The following is a 22,353-nucleotide window of genomic DNA, read 5'->3' on the forward strand; positions in this document are numbered from 1 at the left end:
GTCTGGGGAGGCTGGGGGTCCATTTGGATAAGTTTCCTCTGTTAACCGATTTTTCAGAGTAGTGGAATAAGTGGCTGCCCACTCTAGCAAAATAGCTGCTACTTGGAAAGCTCAATTTCGTGTTATGAAGATTTTGCCATCCCATTTTTCTACCCTTTTCCAAGCCAATGGACTTAATTTTTCTTTATTTTGGGATAGTCCTTAATTGCAGTCTCTTGTCTAGCAAGTGGACAAGGGAACGAACTGCGCTTTCTTTTATACGTCCTTTTATTATTTTTACTTGGATAAGACCTTTAAACAGTTCCCAGTTTTGTTTCCAAGATGAATTCAGATTTTCTTTTTTGGGGGGACCAGGATATTCCCTCCAATGTGCTATCCCATCCTTTTCTCCTATTCCCTAACAGGCCCTGAGGAGAAATGCTGGCCCTCTCAGGCTGTAGCTTGAGCTAAATATTTTCTGTTTTCACAAAACCCAGGAAGCCTTATTCCCCTTTTGGCTTTTCTTCCAGAGTCTGAGCCCCAAAATGCCTGTAATTTATTCTTTGCTAAGTGGTATAATTTTGTACGAAGGAATCTGAAAATCTAATTCAATAGAGTTAATGCTGTATATAGATACTTCAAATTTCCTGTCTTTTTAAAAAATAGTATTTGCAAATGAAGAAAATACTGTTGTACCCCATAGTTCAAAAAAGCTAAATAGCAATTAGGAAATTACAGTTCTACCACCAACCTTAACTCTGCCCTGCCTGCCATCCCATATCTAGCATTCAAGTGCAGCAGTATTGCCAAACCCTGGTGTCTAAAAATCATGATTTTTTAAACAAATGTGTTTTTTTACCTGCTCTCTGATTTTTTTCTTACCATTTTGGGGGGAAGCTGCCCATCCCCATTTTGTGTAATAATTTCAGGTTCAAAATTCAAGTTTAAATACAGACACAAAAAAGCATCCCCTGCATGTTTGCTACTCAGAAGGGGCTGCTTATTCACTTCTATCCTCTGAGGAGTCAGAGCTGCCTCTTTACTCCCCTCCGTATATAAGACAGGATGTATCTTATATAGGGGATAGGTAATCGCCCCACTCACAATTTGTCTCCATGCTCCCCTGAATTTCCTGTCCCCCAACAGCCCTCCTGCATTCACCTGCTATCTATATTTCCTTCCCTTTCCCGTCAGTCTCCAGCTCATTACATTCTCCCTCTTTGCAATGCCACATTCCCCTGCACTCCCTTAGTCTGCCTCCTGCCCCCATGTTCTGAATCCTCAGAGTTTCCTGTCCTATTCCCTGCCAAGTTTTCTGCAGTTCCAGGTGTGGAGCCCTCAGTTTTTCTGCACAGCAACAGCAGGCCAAATTTCCCACATGCCTTGCCTGCTTCAGCTTTCATCTGGGGTGGCAGGGGATGAGGCAGCTTCTACTAGCAGTAACATAAGTAGTTCAGTTTTTGTGGCCAGTAAATTTCGTAGCCTCTCTGATGAGTCTGCCAAGTAGTCCAAAGTGTGGTAAGGACTTTGTGAACTTGGAGCTGGAACTGGAGGCCCTCAGACATCCATTAGATGGGAACAACTTTTAATCCCTATTCATTTGGTCTGGATTCATATGAGTGACCTCAAGGCAAAAGAATCTGAAGGTCATTAGCAAAGCCCTACCTCATCCAGTCCCCTTATAAAAGATAATGTTATCCCTGCAAGAAAGATACTTGTCTGAAAGAGAAGTATATTAAATCAAATTCTGACCTTTTTGGAATTCTCACTGGCACAGCCCCTGCACCTCTGCATACCAGTGACATCTCCTGTTTTTCATACAAAGTCTATACAATATGCCCTATTCTGTTCCTAAAAGGACACCTCCAATTTAACCAAACTACAAACACTAAGCATAAAACAAAACAAATATTAGCCCAATGGCCAAACTAATTTCTAGATATGTATTACAATATAAAATAATATGAACTATTAAGAGTCCTCATGCTAAATTACATGCACTTTTCCTCTATGGCCTCATAAACTGACCTCTACCACTTCACCTATAGGAATTAGGGAGGGGTGAAAGTGTGCTGTTATTCTCTACAAGGAGCAGACCATTGAGGGAGATAAACACATACTTTATTGCAGGCTGAGTTATACAACTGTGTGTGTTTTAGCATTAATATGCTGGGCATCGGGATTCCTGGGTTCTGTTCCTAGGTCTGGGAGCGGGCTATGATCTAGTAGTTAGAGACAGCACAGGGAAGCATGATGATGCCCCCGGTTGCATCATCTTCAGGGATTAAACTGGGATCTCTAGAGCTAAAAGCTTGAGTTTCTACCACTTGAGCTAAAGAACAATACACAGTGTGAAGGCAGAAGCTGATGAATTTAATTTTTCTCACAGTCATTTTAATATTGGTGCTTTATTTCTTAGACTAATGAAAGATCAGTAAATAAGCACTAATTTTACTCCAAAGATACCCTTAAGAAGCTTTATTAGGAATCTGTCAAGTACCATGAACATTTAAAATGTTATGACATTAAGTCAAACGTGCAATCTGAGGTGTTATTTGCACAAAATTATTAGGAGCTAGTCTGCCTTGAGGTGTAGATGTGCAACTTCCATTGCTTAAATGAGAGCTCTGCTCTACTTACACATCTGAAGGCAGAATTTGACCTAAATTTACATTTTTAGATTTTAAAAGAATTCTAATCCAGTGATCCCTTCTGGCCTTTAATTCTGACTCTGTATGATCTAGCCACTAGAGGGACAGTGATCCACAGTTAGTTAGAATTACACATGCAGATACTTGATTGATTCCTTCTAAAAGGCAGTGTAGAAAAGTAGATAAGACTTGGGTTTGTCTGGGTTCTATTTTCAGCTCTGTCTGCAGTGATCTTTCCAGCCTCTGTTATCAGGTCATCACACTTTCCCTGAGGCTACAGGGGAGTCTCTCTCTTAGGGCTTGGCTACACTTGCGAGTTAGTGCGCAATAAAGGAGCCCCGTGCGCACTAGCTCACTCCCCATCCACACTGGCAAGGCACATAGAGTGCTCTGCCTCCGCGGCTAGAGCGCTCCTGGTACTCCACCTCAGCAAGTGGAATAACGTTTGCCGCGTCCCCGCTGGAGCGCTGTGGCACCAGTGTGGACGACCTGTCCTGTTAATGCACTCTGATTGGCCTCCAGAAGTGTTCCACAATGCCCATTCTAGCCACTCTGGTCATCACTTTGAACTCTACTGCCCTGCCCTCAGGTGACCAACCGTCAGACCTGCCCTTTAAATTCTCTGGGAATTTTGAAAATCCCCTTCCTGTTTGCTCAGCCAGGCGTGGAGTGCTCTCACTGCATCTTTCCAGGTGACCATGCCTTCACGCGCCAGGCGATCCCCAGTATAGAGCAATGGTGAGGTGCTGGACCTCATCAGTGTTTGCAGGGAGGAAGCTGTCCAGTCCCAGCAGTGCTTCAGCCGTAGAAATTATGATACCTTTGGGCAGATATCAAGGGACATGATGGAAAGGGGCCATGACTGGGACACAGTGCAGTGAAGGAGCTGCGGAATGCCTACCGCAAAGCCCGCGAGGCAAACAACCACTCCGGTGCTGCCCCCATGACCTGCCGTTTCTACAAAGAGTTGGAGTCGATACTTGGGGGCAGCCCCACCTCGACTTAGAGGACCACCATGGACACTTCAGAGCCCAATGCAACAAGGCAGGAGGAGCAAAGCGGGAGCGAGGGTGCTGAGGTGCAGGAAGACACCCCGGAATCCCTAGATGCATGCAGCCGGGAGCTGTTCTCAAGCCAGGAGGAAGGTAGCCAGTTGCAGCAGCCGGTGCTTGGGAAAGGACAAACAGCAGAAGAGGATCCCAGTAAGCAGCTTTTATTTTGGGAAGAAAGGTATTCGGTGTGGGCTCTTGGGGTGAGGAGGATTGGGGCTGCATGTATGCCTAGATGTGCAATGGGCGTTGATGTGCTCTCTCATATCGCGGTAATAGGCCTCATTGATCTCTTCAAAGGTCTCATCCAGTTCAGTGTAGGGGCTCCCTGCTACTGTTGGTTCTCCCCAAGGCACAGAAACCCAGAGGACAGTACAGCCGTGAAACAATCAGTCACGCTTGACCCTGTGCTTACTCACCATTTTGGGGCTCCCGTGGGTTATGTGCTCTTGCTTTGGAATGGGCAAATTATGCTATTGTGTAGACTGTGCTTGCCCTTAAGTATGAGGGAATCATTGCTCTGTCTGGTGTGAACAATGCTGCCTCTGTAAAGTGTTGCATTTTGCCTTTACAGATGCATCCTTGAAATCTCAGCCGTCCGTGTTATCACCGGCCGAAAGACTCCAAAGAATCAGAGGCCACGTAGATGCAAGGAAGACATGTTGCATGAAGTAATGCAGCATTCAAGTAATGAAAATCAAAAAGTGCAGGAGTGGTGGGAGAGTGAAAGGAGGATCCGTCAGCAGAATGAGGGGTGCCGACCCAAAAGCGCGGTGCTCCGGCAGCAAAGCATGGATCAGCTGGTAAGCATAATGAAGCGCCAAGTGGACACTATCTAGGCGCTCGTAGCCATGCAGGGGGAGCACTACGCCCCCCCCCCCCGCAGCCCTTGTCCCAAAACTCTTTCCCTTGTGCCCTCATGTCACCTCCAACCCACTTTCCCCAACATCCGGGTTCTTACCACCCCAGCTGCCTCCAACACCTGTAGCTTCACCATCCAGCCCTGAAAACTACAACCCTTACCCTCTGCACTCAACCCCCATTCCATGCAGTATAGCCATCCTGAAGTGCAGCACTCATTGCACAGTACTTCAAACAGGACATATGCAAATCTGTGATTGTACAGTTCCCCACCCCACCCCCTTGCCCTTTCTTTTTCCCAAGCAGTTGTGTTTCTTTTCAATAACTGAATTTTCTTTTCAATAAAGGGATTTTTTGGCTTTAAAAACATTCTTTATTATTTCATAAAGTAAAAGATACCTTATCCCAGGAAAGAAACAGGCACTGCAAGTCAGCGTAGCAAACACAGATTCCTACTAACATTGCAAGGCACCAGACATTACTGGTGGCTTTCAGCCTCAAATTGCTCCCTCAAGACATCCCTAATCCTTGCAGTCCCACGCTGGGCCCCTCTAATAGCCCTGCTCTCTGGCTGTTCAGATTCAGCCTCCAGGTGTTGAACCTCCAAGTTCCATGCCTGAGTGAATCGTTCACCCTTCCCTTCACAAATGTTATGGAGGGTACAGCACGCGGATATAACCGTGGGGATGCTGTCATCGGCCAGGTCCAGCTTCCCATACAGAGAGCGTTAGCGGCCCTTTAAACAGCCAAAAGCACACTCCACTCCACTCATTCTCCACACACTCATTCTGCACCAGCTCAGCCTGTTGTTGAACCGCTCCTTGCTGCTGTCAAGGCTCCCTGTGTAGGGTTTCATGAGCCATGGCATTAAAGGGTAAGCGGGGTCTCCAAGGATCACAATGGGCATTTCGACTTCCTCTACGGTGATCTGGTCTGTGGAAAAAAAGTCCCGGCTTGCAGCTTTCTGAACGGGCCAGTGTTCCGAAAGATGCGTGCATCATGCACCTTTCTGGGCCAGCGTGCGTTGTCCGTGAAATGCCCACGGTGATCCACAAGCGCCTGGAGAACCGTAGAGAAATAGCCGTTCCGATTAACATACTCAGAGGCTAGGTGGGCTGGTGCCAGATTTGAAATGTGTGCCATCTATCGCCCCTCTGCAGTTAGGGAAACCCATTCGTGCAAACCCATCCACAATGTCCTGCACGTTACCCAGAGTCACGGTTCTTCTGAGCAGGATGTGGTTAATGGCCCTGCAAACTTGCATCAACACGATTCCAATGGTTGACTTCCCCACTCCAAACTGGTTAGCGACCGATCGGTAGCTGTCTGGAGTTGCCAGCTTCCAGATTGCAATAGCCACCCGCCTTTCCACTGTCAGGGCAGCTCTCAATCTCGTGTCCTTGCACCGCAGGGTGGGGCGAGCTCCTTATACAGTCCCATGACAGTGGCTTTTCTCATCCGAAAGTTCTGCAGCCGCTGCTCGTCCTCCCAGACTTGCATGACGATGTGATCCCACCACTCAGTGCTTGTTTCCCGAGCCCAAAAGCGGCGTTCCACGGTGCTGAGCATGTCTGTGAATGCCACAAGCAAACTCGTGTCATATGCGTTACTCGAGTCGATATTGTTGGAGCCCTCACTGTCACTTTGGATCCTAAGGAATAACTCGACTGCCAAACGTGATGTGCTGGCGAGACTCGTCAGCATCCTCCTCAGCAGTTCTGTCTCCATTCCCGCTGACCGAAAGGGAAGACAGAGCGCGCAGTACAAAAAACGTTGAAAGATGGCGCCAAATGTGGATGGAAGCACAGGGATTGCTGGGATGCGAACCGATGCATCATGGGGTGTTGGGACAGGACCCAGAATGCCCCGCACCCCACCACACCTCCTTCCCACAAGCCACAGCGCCAGAATGGGAAGAGGTGCTCTGTGGGATAGCTGCCCATAATGCACCACTCCCAATGCTGCTGCAAGTGCCGCAAATGTGACCACGCCCGTGCGCTTGCAGCTGTCAGTGTGAACAGACTGCAGCGCTTTCCCCACTGCGCTCTCCGAAGGCGGGTTGAACTCACAGAGCTCTACATCTGCAAGTGTAGCCATGCCCTTAGGCACCTTCCATTTCTCTGATTAACATAACTAATGCATCTATTGACAAAAATAACCATTACAAACAAACTACAACAAAAATATCCCCAACACATTCAAAATTATGAATGAACAAACTCTGCAAACCTATTTTAGAGTTGCATCTGTTCTGGGGTTCCAACATACAGTTCACTAACCTTATCGAGATGCTAGAAGACAGGGATCTAATTGGGCTGGTACATGGTGAACTGGCTCCTCTCTCAAACTACTATTGTGTTCCCCAGAATCTCAGCTTTGTTTAAAGCCTTCAGTTGATATAGTTGAAAAGAAAACTTAAAATATGTGAACTGTGTGTCACTGAAGCAGAGATGGCTGAGGTAGCAGAGAGCTTATAACAATGGCTCTGAGTGTGAATTGCCCCATTCATCCGAATGAAGTTTTAATTCAGATGCCCAGTGGTGATCATTTAAATATCAGCTTTGCAAGCTCTTTCATTTCTCAGGTCAGAGAGAAGGTTGGAGATTTGTGTCTCATCTGGCATCACAAAGGGACAGTGTTTGAGAGAAACCACCACCTACTTCTCCCCCCCCCCCCCAGTCAAGCCCCACCACAAGGGAGCCAAGTGGAGCTCAGAGAGCCTCTTTTACAATCTGCTTTAATTTGACCATCTTAGTATGTGTTAAAGGCAGCATGTCTTGCCTACACTAGACTTTTTTTTTTTAATGGACATGTTAGCACATGCCAACATCATACCCTAAATATCAGTCTAGATAAGGCCACAGGGGTTTACATCAGTTTAGCCACGCCAATGTAAGTTTGAGTGTAGACAGACCTAAAAATTCTTTCCCCTCTTAATAGCTCAACTTTCACTCTCTTGGCTTTGATATGTCACTATTTTACTAGTTCTCTAATCATATCAGATAGGACCAAAATTGAAAATGTTTTTTAAAAGTATTTTGAAGGGTTTTATTTTGGAGGGGAACCTTTCAACTGAAAAGAGCACAAGCCCAGTCCGCCTCTCCCCCCCCTTTGCAGATTACCCTTAAGATAAACAAATTCTTCAAATACCAAAAAAAACAAAAAACAAACCACTGTTCATCTGAGGTAGCAGTCCAAAAGCACAGCTCACAATAGCTAGGTTCTGTGTCTTTCTCCCAGTTGCAAAGAGCATTGTTATGTAGTCATACTCAATGGCACTAAAAAGTTAATTTTCAGTCTTTTCTTCTGTTCCTTTCAAAGCAAATACAGCTGCTCCTTGGCAGAAACTAGCTCTTGTTTTTAAATGCTCTGAATAATCTTGCTGTCTTCTCCCTGCACTGTTAGGGTCTGGGAGGATAATATTATTTACATATTTTCAAAGTCAGATTACTCTGCAACGCATTAAAATAGGCTCTGAAAATTGCTATCTAAGCAATCTTTCTAAATGGGCTTATTTTAATTTTGAAACAATAATTTTCTGCTTGTGTGCGCAGAAATCTTAGTGAAGCGCAAGGCACTGGCAAGCCAGAGTTCCTGCTGCTATGATAATGGCGCTATGATGAGTTTATATATTTTAGAGGGGCACCATTCCTTTCTCCATACTGTTTATGAGCTTTAATACAGTGCATTCTTTGCCTTTAAAATTAGTATTTTATTTCCTTGCTTTTTACAAGTTGCTTTGGGCAAGGTGGATTTGATTTAAATCACTAGTCAGGAAGACTCGATTTAATCATGGATTTCAACATAAAAGTGCATTCTTGTTGGTTGTTTAACCTTAGTACATATTCTTCACAACTCAGAGATGTATGTTGGTTTCATTTTTAGAAGGTACACACTATACATTTTTAAAGTGATTTATTTTGAAAACTTTTCAGATTAGTTTTACAGCTATATCAGAAAATGAATGATTGGTTATTTCATTTACCAAAAGTAATTGAAGCAGATATTTATGAAGTCACTGGGAGGTGAACTATCTCTAATTCAACAGATTAATCATTAATATTTGGAGGATTTTCTTGCTATGCTGTATTAGGAGGAGAACATCACCAGACAGACATTGAAATTGTTTTATTTAACTAAAATAACAATGTTATGTATTCTCAATTTTTTTTCTTCAACAGCAAACATATATTTTAACAAAATAAGTATATGAATTTTTGAATTTAGTTCAACATTCAAGTTTTTTAAAATCAGGTTTGTTTTTGTTAAAATTGTTTTTAACTAAAATAGTTAAATGAAATATTAAAAAAACAAAAATTAAATCAACTATGTCAGCAGGTCAACATGAGAAACTTCAAATATTGGCTTCTGCAGCTAACTCAGTCGTCTTCACCTTCATTTTCCTGTTTGTTCATAATCTGGAAAAGAAAAACAAGCTTTCCTGCTGTTTCAGGTCCCAAACAATTTTTCAGTTTGGAATGAATTAGTCCAAAGGAAGAAAATATTCTTTCTACACCAGCAGAAGCTACTGCTGTTAAAAGTGAGATTATCACTTCAATAGTCTCTGAATCCAAGTGCTTAAGTGACCTCCACCAGTTCACTTGTGTGACTTTCTTTAAAACATCATCAGCAAACATATTTCTTGAATAGTTCACCATTCACTCTGAGGTTTGTTATAGTTGGCATTATGGAGGGATGATTGCTGGACGTCCGTATCATAGCCAACTCCTCTTCTTCAGCAGTTGGCAACCTGGTACCGAGCATTGAGAATATTTGCAAGAAAAGAGCTGGAAATAGTGCTTGTCCCATTCGTTTTCTTAATGCTTGTAATTTAACTCTCTGTCATTGCATATTTCTCTTTTTAAGATCTCACTCAGTTCCTTTCAAGTTTCAACAGTGTCAGCAATAAAACAGCTGTTTCCCTGTAGGGTACTCAGCATGTGTTCAACATTTCTCTTAAGCCCAATGTTGAGAACTTTGGCTGTGACGGTGCCATCTATTTTTCACGATTTTGTTCACAAACTGTCATCCGATTAGGCCAGTTCTTGATCTAGCGCTCAAAACCATCCACTCCTGAGTTCCATCGCCTGTCTTGTGGGAGAGTTCGCTTGGTTCCTCCCACTTTTTTCAGAGCAGCTGCTACAAAGTGGTTGTTACAGAAGTATTTTGCAATTTCAACAACATTAGCCTTTATTTCTGGAACACTGAAGTCTTGGCTAGAAGGTGCATCAAATGAGCACTGCAATCGTATGTTATTAGCTTGGGACTCTCTTCTAAATTTCTTCTAATCTTGGATACATTTGCAGCATTTTCTGTGACCAAGCTGCATACTAGACATTTGAATTTTTTTTCACGGTTTGTTATAGCTTTTACTGCTGCTACTTGTAAGTATTCTGCTGTGTATGCATTTCCTGATGTATCAATTGTTTCTGTAAGGAAGACATTCCCTTCTTCTGTTGTCACACAAGCACATACAACAGGATCGTTGTTGAACATTGCTCCACCCATCGAGACTCAAGTTAACAATTTCGCCCTCTAGATCTTTTTGCATACTGCTCAATTTCTCTTTCATACACTTTATCCAGCAATTTGCCTGCGACATCTGCTCTGTTGGGTGGACTGTATCCTGGTCTTAATGACTGAACCATGTTAATGAAGCGTGGTTTCTCAATCATACGGAAAGGAGAGTTTGTTGCATAAACAAACGGGGCAATGTTTTCATCAATTACCTCTTTTTGTAATCTGCTGGTTCTTATCACAAACTTATCTATGGATATACTGTGGCTATGTGACATAAATGATGTGACTGAAACACTATCATTGGCAGATAACTCTGAAACTATAGAAAATGATGGTGATCTTGAAGGTGGATATCTTCAGAATTCTATATATTGAGGATGGATTCTCCTAAACAAAATAAGTCAATGCAGTTATTTAATTATTATTGCCATACTGCTCATTTAGTATTATTCACTGCATTCACTGACACTCAGTACTACTTTAAAGGTGAAATTGTAAAAGGAAGATCTGCCTATTTCAGCTATTTATTTTTTTTATCACAACTGCATCTAAAATGATAGTACCATATATTTTTTGCTCAAACATGAGAATTCAAGAATAGTCCAGAAGGAAGACAGGCAGTCCTTAAGAAAGAAGTATGAAATAAAAAAGTTTACCAATCTGAAGATCCTGCATGGTCAGACATGTTCCTTTCATCATCTTCAACTCCGCTTCCTCCTGAGAAGGAACACTTCTCATGTTGTTGTTGTTTCATTCGGGCAACCAGGCCTTGCATTTCTTTGTTGCACTGTTTGCATTTTGCACGCATGCCTGTCTTACCCACAGGTAGAGGAACTTCATTAGAATATTCCCAAACTGGGTCTCTTTTACGGCCTGCTGCCATTATAGGTTTTCCCTTCTAGTGAGAGAATGGTATGGTAGCTCTCAAATCAATTAAGACTACACTCAGAAAGACGTCAAGACCTCTTGAATATGCTGTTCAAACAGTTTCACTTTTGTTTCTACTGCCTGTCCCTCCCGTCTCACATTTATCTCCAGAGTTGTTCTCCTTGTCCAGATCTATTCTGCCCCCAACAATCTTCTATTTGTTGAACTTTTTGAAACTTTGCACTTTTAGAGAGAGGTAAGGGATTGACTCTGTGTACACAAATTTGCAGAGGGACAATAGGGTTGAGGTCTGTTATTTCTCACCTCTATATTTTATTTAATTTATTTATTTATTTAAAAACATTTTTGCTGTTAACAAGCATGTTATCTCTGGAGACACAAATCCACAGTTTGAGAACTGTAAAATTAAGCATATCTGGTATCTTCTAGACCAGGGGTTCCCAAACTTGGTTCACAGCTTGTTCAGGGTAAGCCCCTGGCAGGCTGCAAGACACTTTGTTTACCTTAGTGTCCGCAGGTACGGCCGCTCGCAGCTCCCAGTGGCTGTGGTTTGCCGTTCCCAGCCAATGGGATCTGTGTGAAACACCACGGGCTGGGCCACAGCTTCCTGCAGCTCCCATTGGCCAGGAACAGTGAACCACAGCCACTGGGAGCTGCAAATGGCTGTACCTGCGGATGCTCAGGTAAACAAAGCATCTCACGGCCCGCCAGGGGCTTACCCTGAACAAGCCGCGAACCAAGTTTGAAAACCCATGTTCCAGACTGAACACAGAGTCCCATTGGGTAGATAGAAAGATTAACCTAAATAATCTGTACAGAAGCCCCTGGAACCCCATAAGATTGGGTCCCTAATCCATGAACTATTGGAACTCATTTACAAAACTTTTCTTAAACATTACATGAATATATTGTCTCATACTGTAGAATTAGAATTTATAATCCCTATTTCATGATGAGATATCTTTGAGCTATAACGTATCTTAATTAAAACTATCTTTAGATAGGTTTTTTCCTCAAAAAGCATTTTATAAAAAAAAATCTGATTTAAACCAAAAAAAATCCAATTTTTTTTTTAATCTTTGATTTTTATCCACCCTGACTTTGGGTGAGATTTTCAAAAGTACTAAATGATTTTAGGACTTATGCTTCTATGCGATTTGTGCTCCTGAGTCACTTAGGGCTAGTCTAACCTGGCAACGCGAAAGCACTGCTGCAGCCGTGCTTCAACGTGGCTTGTGTGGTCGCGGCAGAGCGCTGGGAAAGAGCTCTCCCAGCGCTCTAATAAAACCACCTCCACGAGGGGCGCGGCTCCTGGCGCTGGGGCACTGTCTATGCTGGTGCTTTACAGTGCTGAAACTTGCTGTGCTCGGGGGTGGAGGGGGGTCTTCACGCTCCTCAGCAAGCAAGTTGCAGTGCTGTAAAGTGCCAGTGTAGACAAGCCCTTAGGCACTTTTGAAAATCCCACCATCTGGGCTTTAGGGCCCCTTTACCCCTGCTCTGGCTCTTTCGCCTGGCATAAAGAAGCTGGAGTGGGGAATGAGCATCAGTACGTTTTCAGTTTTAAAGCCATTATAACTAAATATTTTATTTTATATTGCGCCCTACTGCTTTTTCCCATTTCAGGCCCCGATTATTTGTATTACAGTTGCACTTAGAGGCAGTGAGAGAGATTTGGATTCCATTGTTTTAGGCAGTGTACAAACGCATAAAGATGTCAATGGACTAAGCAGACAAAAGGTGGGAGAATTCTTATCCCTATTTTACAGATGGGGGAACTAAGGCACAGAGAGATTAAATGAGTTGTCAGATATCACATAGGAACGCTGTAGCAGAGCAGAGAATTGATGCCAGATCTCCTATGTCTCAGTCCAATGCCTTTACAAGACCAGCCTTTCCTTAGTATGAAAGCTGACATTTGTTCTGCACACGTCTACCAAATATCAAACCGTACAAGTTACAGTACTTATCAGTTTATACCATGTTATCTGAGCTACTTTCCCACTTCCTGTTTTCTGGACAAATTACACCCACACAGAACTGGCACCTGCATATGTCATCAGTGAATGTGGACTTCTGAGGGTTTTATGTCAGAATCCTTATTCCTGTTAAATGTTGCATTGTAAAATAGTATTTTGGTTTGGGGTAAGAATTGGATTATTTCTGCTGGACGGGAAGCTATGTATTTTCGCAGTATGGCATATGGCAGTATGTTACAGTATGGCTCTTTTTGTCAACAAATCTTTTATTTAATTCTGTATGGGAGCTGGAAATACTGTACTGCTTTAAATACATTGCAATAAAGGCAAACAAGGTTTTGAGGCTAGAGGGATAATTTCATAAGGATATATACTAGGTTTTTTCTGTCTTTTATTCTTAAGTTTCTCTTTTAAAATCTGTCTTATCAGGTATTTTAGTTGCTCTTATAACTCTGTCTCTGTGGCATAGTAGTGGCATCGTGTGGTCTTTTTAAGCAATTCCCATCTATCATTTCAATATAGATAACCCAGGACGTACTGCATATTCATTTTGTGCTCCACCTATTTTAAGGATGTAAGAGAGAATGTGTATGATACATCTATGGTTTAAAAGTTTAATTTACAGTGCCCATTATGACCTAGTAACGTCCCAAAGAGAAAATAGTGTCAAGAATTTAACCCACATAGAAGGTGAATCTAAATTAGAACATTATCAAGGAGAGGTAGAAAAGGGAAGTGATGGGAAAGAAAGAGGGTAGGATATCTGTATACTGTATAAACAAAAGGCAGTAATTGTTAATAAGAACCTAAGGAAAAGATTAGGAAAAGTAAACACAAGGAGCTACAGATAATTAGAATCCTTTAAGTTTCAGGACTCAGAAGTCACTGGATACATTCTTGACCACTTAAAGAATGTAAGATTCTTTCAGTGAAGACAGGAATAACCAGAACACTTTTTTCTCTCTCCACGCAAAATAAATAAGTAAATAATTTTAAAAATCTGGTTTTAAATCTGGTCACGTCAGTAAGGCTTTTATGGTTTCAAAGGACATTATGTCAATGTCTGTTCAACTATAATCAGTCCTAAAGTGGAAACAGCAGAAGCTAAAGGTAAGTGCAATTTGAATGAGCAAAGAGGATCAATTTTAAGGTAGTAAATGTAAGTGTGGCTGCTTTGAGTCTTAGGAAAGAGATGCTTATTTAAGGGAATCATTTGTGAATTAAAAATAATACTGAGCTGAAAACTTTTTAAACAACTCAAGTTCGTGTTTATTTTTTTCCATAGATGGTTGCAGTACCTCTTCTCTTATATTTTACCAAAGTATCCAATGTCTTGATATCCATATGATTCAACTGATTAACATTCTACCTGATTATTTATAAATTCATAATATATTATGAATTAGAAAGAAAGGACGGCCTTCTGGGTAAGGCACGGACTGGGACTCAGGAGCTCTGGGTATAATTCCTTTCTCTGTCACAGAGCTTCCTATGTGATCTTAGTGTGTTGGTACCTCAGTTCCCCATCTGTAAAACGGAGATATTTCCTTTTTCTCTCCTTTCATCTGTCTTGTCTATTTATATTGCCATCTCTTTGGGTTAGGGAATCTCTGTTACTATATGTTTATATAGCACTTAACACAATGGGGTCAGTCATACCCTGATCAGGGGTAGATCAGGGGCGGGCAAACTACGGCCTGTGGGCTGGATCTGGTCCCTCAGGGCTTTGGATGTGGCCCACGGGACAGCCATCCCCGCAGGCGCTGCGCCGCTCCTGGAAGCGGCCAGCAGCACGTCCCTGCGGCCCCTGGGGGAGGGGCGCAAAGGGCTCTGCGTGCTTCCCTTACCTGTGGGTACCTCCCCTGAAGTTCCCATTGGCTGGGAACGGGGAACCACTGCCAAGGGGAGCATCAGGGGAGGTACCCACAGGCAAGGGCAGTGTGTGGAGCCCTCTGTGCCCCCCCCCCCCCCAGGGCTGCAGGGATGTGGTACTGGCCACTTCCTGGAGTTGCGCAGGGCCAGGGCAGGCAGGGAGCCTGCCCTAGCCCTGGTGTGCATTGCTGCCACCCCGGAGCTGCTCGAGGTAAGCGGCGCCGGGCCAGAGCCCAACTCCCTGCCCTGAGTCCCCTGCCTACACCCCAACCCCCTGCCGCACCCCGCACTCCTCCTGCACCCCAACCCCCTGCCCTGAGTCCCCTCCCGCACTCCGCACTCCTCCCTGCATCACTTCCCTGAGCCCCCTCCCGCACTCCGCACCCCCTTCTGCACCCCAACCCCCTGCCCTGAGCCCCCTCCCGCACTCCGCACTCCTCCCTGCATCACTTCCCTGAGCCCCCTCCCGCACTCCGCACCCCCTTCTGCACCCCAACCCCCTTCCCTGAGCCCCCACGTACACCCTGCACCCCTCCTCAGCCCCAATCCCTTGCCCTGAGCCCCTTCCTGCACACTGCACCACAACCCCCTGCCCCAGCCCTACATTCATGGCCCTGCATGCAATTTCCCCACCCAGATGTGGCCTTCAGGCCAAAAAGTTTGCCCACCCCTGCTGTAGATGCAACTATAACACGAGTGTTTTTTTTAATAGTCTCATTTCTGGTATACTGTCAGACTTAGATTCACCACTTAAAATGTTTTTAGACCATTGAAACTCACTGAGAAGTAAAATCTCACTGTACTGCAGCCTGGAGACATTCTGCTTATCTGCAGTAGGTAAAATTGGGATTCTTTGCCAGGTGAGTAAAGGGTGGATGAATAGATTGTGTTTCTGAGCTGGTATGTGTGTGTGTCTGTTTTGCAAGCCTGCACTAGAGTGACCTGGGTTATAGAAATTAAAAGCAACGGGTCTAGGAGATCCACACATCACACAATTCATTATTTCATCAGTAACTAGGAGAAATACTACTATTTTGGCTCACTACAGCAACAGCAAAAGTTCTGCTGTACTAGACTCTCCCTCAGGTTATTTTGTGAGATCGGTTTCTAAATGACAAGAATGTGAAAGCTCTAGTTAAAAAAAGAAAGGTGAGGGGGAAGGAAAACTGATCGTCCATAATTAGATAAAAGGGCAGTGAGGGGAGAAAACCCCAAAGCATCATTTCAAGCAGCATGGTTGTAGTTATTAAACAAGGAAAAAACACAGCAAGCCATGGAACATAACCACCCAAATGTACAGCATCTGCTCCAGAACAAGACCACAATTTTAAAAGTAACCTGTAAGAGACAGCAGCTACAGTGGGTTTGCGTGAAGGCTCATCTCCAATACAATGCATCATATTGTGTTACATCATGAAGCATCTAAAATAAGTGGGGTCAATGAAGAAGAAAAATAGGGTCTGTGGGAACTGAAACCACATTTCTAATAGGTTTCAGAGTAGCAGCCGTGGTAGTCTGTATTCGCAAAAAGAAAAGGAGTTCTTGTGGCACCTTAGAGACTAACAAATTTATTTGAGCATAAGCTTTCGTGAGCTACAGCTCACTTCATCGGATGCATTAAGGTGAAAAACACTCCCTGGTGCAGTAAAATAAAGAAATGCACAGGAAAAAAAAAGACTGGAAAGAAACACATCCCGAAATAACCCTCCGGCAGCATCACCCATGTCTGCCTGGAGCTATCACTGCTAAATTCTGCCATGCCCAGGGCATGAAAATAACCCTGTTTGCCTGCGGTGGAGAGTTAAGAATATAGATACTGACATTCTTATAGGTCACCTCTGTTACTCAGGTTTTCCAGAGGGCTTGCTGAACCTTATCTCACTTTCTGCAGACAAAGCCCCCCTGAGATAGTCACACACACACAACTGGCCTGCAGGGTGCAAATTATCTGGGCTTTTATAAATACACTGGGTGGCTTTAAATATAGCTCCCCACCCCCTCCCCCTGCGCTGTTCTGGGCCTGAGCTGGGAAATGCCCTCCCCCAGCCCCGTGGAAAGCCCATCGCAGCTGGGAAGCTGTGTGACATCTGGCGCCCTTCGCCACTGGCTGTACTTTCCAGAAGGGTTTTTGAATGCATCCGATGAAGTGAGCTGTAGCTCACGAAAGCTTATGCTCAAATAAATTTGTTAGTCTCTAAGGTGCCACAAGTACTCCTTTTCTTATTTCTAATAGGGTGAATTTTGCCATTCCACTGCATTCAGCTAAAGTACAATAGGTGATTAAAACTAAAAAGGAAGAGAGATGCCACTGCCAAAGTACAGCACTTGTACACTTTTAAAAAGGAATTTTTCTAATATTTCTTCCCCATTAATATAAAATACATAAATCCCACCAGAGAATACAAATTAAAAATATCCTCCATTCTTCTTTGAGAGTTATTTGTGTGTGTCAGAGATGGATTAAACATTAATTAGGTTATTTAAACTTCTTTGCACTAAACTACAGTGACTGACAGCAGTGTCACAGTTGTTGTCATGACAAGACCCCTCATGTTGGACAATACTGTTTGTTCTGATGAAAGTAAATTGTTTGGACAGTTTAATCAAATCTCACTCCCCTAAACATCACCTTCAGAAATTAAATTTAGACAAAGAATTTAAACTTAATTGAAATAGACCACCTAAGGAGACTGACAGATGTAGTGCTAGAAATAAATGTAACATTTTACTGTAACCCATCACCCTGCCCTCTGCAACATGTAACTTCTTCTGCTAATGAGGTTTACTAAAGCAGTCATTTTCAAACTCTCTTCATTTGCGGACCCCTAAAATTTTTAAAATGAAGGTACAGACCCCTTTAGAAATCTTAGACCTAGTCTTGAAAACCACTGTTCTAAAAAAATACTGAAGCTAGGTGGATAAAGGCCAAAAGATGCAAATAATGAGCTGGCAAAAGTTTTCACTCAGGCGAGTGCTCCTTGCCCCATAACCTCAAACTCTGAAACCCCCAAATTCAACTGAAATAAAAATGACCCAACTCCTCAGCACTGCTCATACCTCCTGAAATCCATTCTAATTGAGACTATTTTGCTGCCATCTGACACTTATTTTATGTGTGTTCTTCATATTTATTGCCATATTAAGGGTATTTGCATGAAAATAGAATTGTTGATCCTTAGGACCTTACCACCTGCTGTTTGTGAGGTCAGAGACAAAGGATTATAACTGGGTGAGAGAGAAGTGACAAGAGCAGATGAACTCATAAGCAACAAAGAAGCTGTTTTAATGCAAATATTTATAGTAATAAAGGGGGAAAGGGAAATACAAAACCTGTAATACACAGGCAAAATTGGCTAGTCCCTAAATTGAATTTTTTTCATATGGCATCAGATGGTCTTTAAAATATTACTTAGGTGAGGTGGGAGAGAGACAAGAGTGCTGAAGAGATAATGCCATAAAGAGCGAAGGTTCGCAAACTGACGGTTTCCACTAGTGCTTCAGAACAATGTTTACTGCATGGGCAGCTCTGAAGGCATGCTGTCCAGCTGTGATAGAAGACCCAAACTGTACTCAGTACATGAGTTCAGTCACTGGTGGAAAAATTTTGCATCTTCTTTATTCAGGTGTTAATCTAATAAGATTGGGGTTTAGAGTCTAACAGAGAAAGCATGTTGACATGTTGTTTAATGGTTCGTTTGTCGTTATCGGTGTTAGCCATGTGAGAAGCCCAATCAGTTTCTTATGATAGATTGTTCTAGTTTGTATTAAACTCTTAAATCTTTTCTTCTGTTTTCATGTACTCACCTGCATTCCTGAAGTCTTTAGCAGACCAGGTAGTATGAGTTCCCTTCTCCCCCCCTCTACTCTGTCTCTCTCAATGTGCTTAAACAGAAACTGTAATGATGAGATAATAGTTTACTTTCTAGTCCCATTAAATCTTTAGGCTCTCTACTAAGACTGCCAATGATGGTACCCCTTGTGATGTTGTTGTATTGTGGATGTTTATCCACTAGAAACTGGACTGAGATTACCACCTCATTTCACAAAGGCTGCTGCTCAGGGGTGAAAGGCATGAGCATTTGACTTGCTCGGATTTGATCCAGCAGACTAGAGAAGAAAGAGTCCATATTCTATTATCAATCCTCTGAGCCATAGCTTCTCGCTGGCTGATGATGATGTTCCAGATCATCCCTTATCGCTCCAAAATAAGTGCAACATTGTCCATTTTATCGAAGAACAAGAAAATTTCACTCAGAATAAAACCTGAACAAAGCAATTAGTAGTGCAAATCCCAGGAAGCGTAATCTGCTCTATGTCATGAGTGGCTGAGGGGAGAATAGAGAGACAAAGATAAAGGATTACTGGCAAAGCAGAGCTAGAGGGAGGGGACAGGGTAAAAGGAGGCATGGAACATCAAAGAGAATGACTGCAAGGTTCATGGGGACTGAGGCACTGGCAATATGTTACCAGTGGGAGGGAGCAAGAGCAACATTCGCCTTCAGGCACCTGCCTTCCTCCCCTCAAAGGAGATGTGTACACACAGATAGGCTAGAGGAGTTGTTGATCTGGCTCATGCTAGAAGCTTGAGATGTCAGCATGGAATCCTGTGATGAGAATATTTTTAATAAATGGCAATATCTTATTCAACACATCTACTACCTGTTTGCATTCAGAGACATAATTACTAGTGGAATGGAATTATCACCCTCTGCTGAGCAGAGGCAAAACTGCTTCTGCTGAGCCATTGTGACAGAGTTTGGATATTTTCTTAATACAACTTGTTTATTTAAAGATTCTAAATTCTTATTACCAGCTCCTAATTTCTGAGTGCTTGAGTTTCCAACCACATTCTTTTAAAGTAAGGTGGTAGGGAATGTTGCATATAATATAAAACACACACACACACAAATTTTTGTTAGTTAAGACAGCTTTCATCAATAAACAAAACCATAAAAATGAGGAAATAAAAAGTTAACAATTAAAAGATCCATTATTCAAGTTAGGAAATGCCAGAATGAACATTGCCCATGCAACCTTAATTTGCCCCCCTTGTGCATATGCATTATGATCCAGCCTTTACTTACATTCAGAAGTAACTACCTGTTAAAAAGTCTGGTGTACGTGATTTGACCAGCATCACCTAGGAACTCAGTGGCAGAGGCAGGGATAGACTCCAAGTCTCCAGGGCAACATTCAACTGCCTTAACCTTGAGACCGTCCTTTCTCTAGCTGTAATCCTCTGTTTCATTCACTAGACACCTACCAAGTTCTGCAACAAATGTGGCAGGGGCCCTGCAGACAACACAGCTCCAATTCATCCCTAGAGCAGATCTGTCCTGTACACAGAGAGAACCAGGGATCCTCTGTAAAAAATAATAATAATAATAATATATGATCATGTAATTAAAGACTCAGGTTCATACCCATAATGCATACATACAAGGGGGGCTGTGGTGGGGTACAACACACTGAACAATGTGGGCTCAGTTGGCTCCACCCTGTCACACCTATGCAACGTGTCAGGATTGGTGAAAAGAGCTTAAGAGGGAGAGCCCCAGCTCAGTTGATGGTAGATGTTCAGCACCCACCTCCTGAAGGCCCCTCCCTGAGGAAAGAGAGGGCATCTATCCCCTCTATTATCTGTGAACCTGTTTGTTTGTGTTAATTCCCCCTGGTTTTGTTTGTTGACTTTCCCAAAAGGGGAGAGACTTTAAAGTGACCTGACTGGAGGGCCATGTCACAGGAAGAGGCAGACCACTGCAGGCATGGAGTGACCATTAGCAGGAGGTATCTGGGTGGGAGTGCTGCTATACCATGTCTGGCCACAAGAAGGTGCTAGTGGTGAGTCAACCCCTTCACAGGAGCCAATTAAGGTTGCATAGGCAATGTTAATCCTGGTATTTTCTAACTTAAGAGTGCTTTTAGCTTTGCAACTTTTTAATCCTTAATTTTGTATTTTCTATTTTTATGGTTAATTTATTGAGAAAGCTACCTTAACTAAAATTAAATAAGTTTATTTGAATTTCCTTAATTTGTAATAGAAATAAAATCTTATATACATGCTATTTAAATAATAAAGCCTTTACACATTTGTCGTCAATTCATATTTTATTACAGTTGTTCATTGTGAAGTGCCATAGTTCATCACATGTAGCTCAAATTATTGAAATTAAGTTAAACTGCATTTTAAAAAATTTTTTAATGCATCTTCAGTTGTACTGCAACTTTTAAATAACCTTGTTCTAGGGCCCCCCAATTAGCCAGGGCCCTTGGGCATAGACCCCATTGGCCCAGTGGCTAATCTGCCAATGCATGCCACTATTCTTACAATGAAAGGCCCCCAAAACTTGTCATAGTTCACAACCTACTGCATTATGATGTATGTCTGATTGTGCATTAATAGCTGATGATTTAGAACTACGCCAGCTGGATTCAGTAACATAGTCTGCATTACCAAACTGAATACTGATTACTCAATAACATCCTGAAGAAATTTTTGTCCACAGCTCTTAGCTTAAATTCTGTACAAGTTAAAAACTAGACTACATAATAGGATGCAGGTTATTGTACACAGCACAAAAGTGATTATCTTACACAGGAGGTGATCTTTCAGTTCTCACTCAGCCAAAACTCCCATTCAGGTCAATGGAATTCCTGCTTGACTGAGGACAGCAAGTGTGTGGTGGGCCCCAAAACTTGTAAGTCCTAGTGGCTTCTGTCAAAAAATGCATGTGTCAGAGCACAAGAACTAAAAGTTTGGATGTCCTCTAATCGATCTGCATTTTTTATTTAAACTAATAATAAAAATACTTTGTACTGAATGTACTTTTCATCTATAGACCTCAAGACCTTCCCAAAAGTGAATTATAGTCCCCATTTTTAAAGAGAGGTACCTGAAATCACAAGACTATGTAGGAGCCGGGACTAGAAGCCAGTCTACCCTCTGTCTACTGGATCAAGTTATCCTGCATGGGTCCTTAAAGCTAGGTTCACTGTTCTCAGAAGACTAGGTTCTATCACAGGAGGAACACTTCAAATGCTAACCATGAAAGGCCCACTAATTACAAATCGTGAATGTGGAGGACTCTGCATCTGTTGCTTTCATTTTCTTTTATGAACTGTGCAGCTCATGAGAGTCGCTGGTATTTTTACTTAATTACATTCATTCTTTTAAGCGACTTTATAGAGCAAATCTTAGTCATTGCAGAGAACTTATTTGCTCTATATTTCTATGATACTCTCAACCACTGTTCCCTCTAAGCTGTGCATGTGGGCGCGCACACAGATATTAAACCCCGCGCACACGGCGAAACACCGCGTGCACTCTGGCTTCAGTGGCACTCAGGCTTTTTTTTTTTTTTTGGCTTCGGCGGCAGCACAGAAGAAATTTTTTGCGCATAGGGCCTGTTAAAAATTAGAGGGATCATTGCTCTCAACCCTGCTTATCTTCAGGTGAAATTTTCACAAATGCAAAAATTGAAGGGATAAGAGAGAAACAGGTGAGGAGCCTTTGGTTACGGGCCATAGACAATGCTCTAGACCTGAGGTAGTTACTAT

General features: G+C 42.8%; 1 long non-coding RNA gene across 1 annotated transcript in view; it reads left to right on the plus strand.

Moving 5' to 3' along the window:
• The window catches only part of LOC141985248 (uncharacterized), a 47,119-nt gene that overhangs the window by 10,819 nt on the left and 13,947 nt on the right, over positions 1–22,353 (plus strand). The window contains exon 2 of the long non-coding RNA XR_012638892.1: positions 4,254–4,482. This is a non-coding gene — a long non-coding RNA (uncharacterized LOC141985248). The remainder of the gene's footprint in view (positions 1–4,253; positions 4,483–22,353) is intronic.

This window comes from Natator depressus, chromosome 3 (genome assembly GCF_965152275.1).
Source record: "Natator depressus isolate rNatDep1 chromosome 3, rNatDep2.hap1, whole genome shotgun sequence".
Lineage (NCBI taxonomy): Eukaryota > Metazoa > Chordata > Testudines > Cheloniidae > Natator > Natator depressus.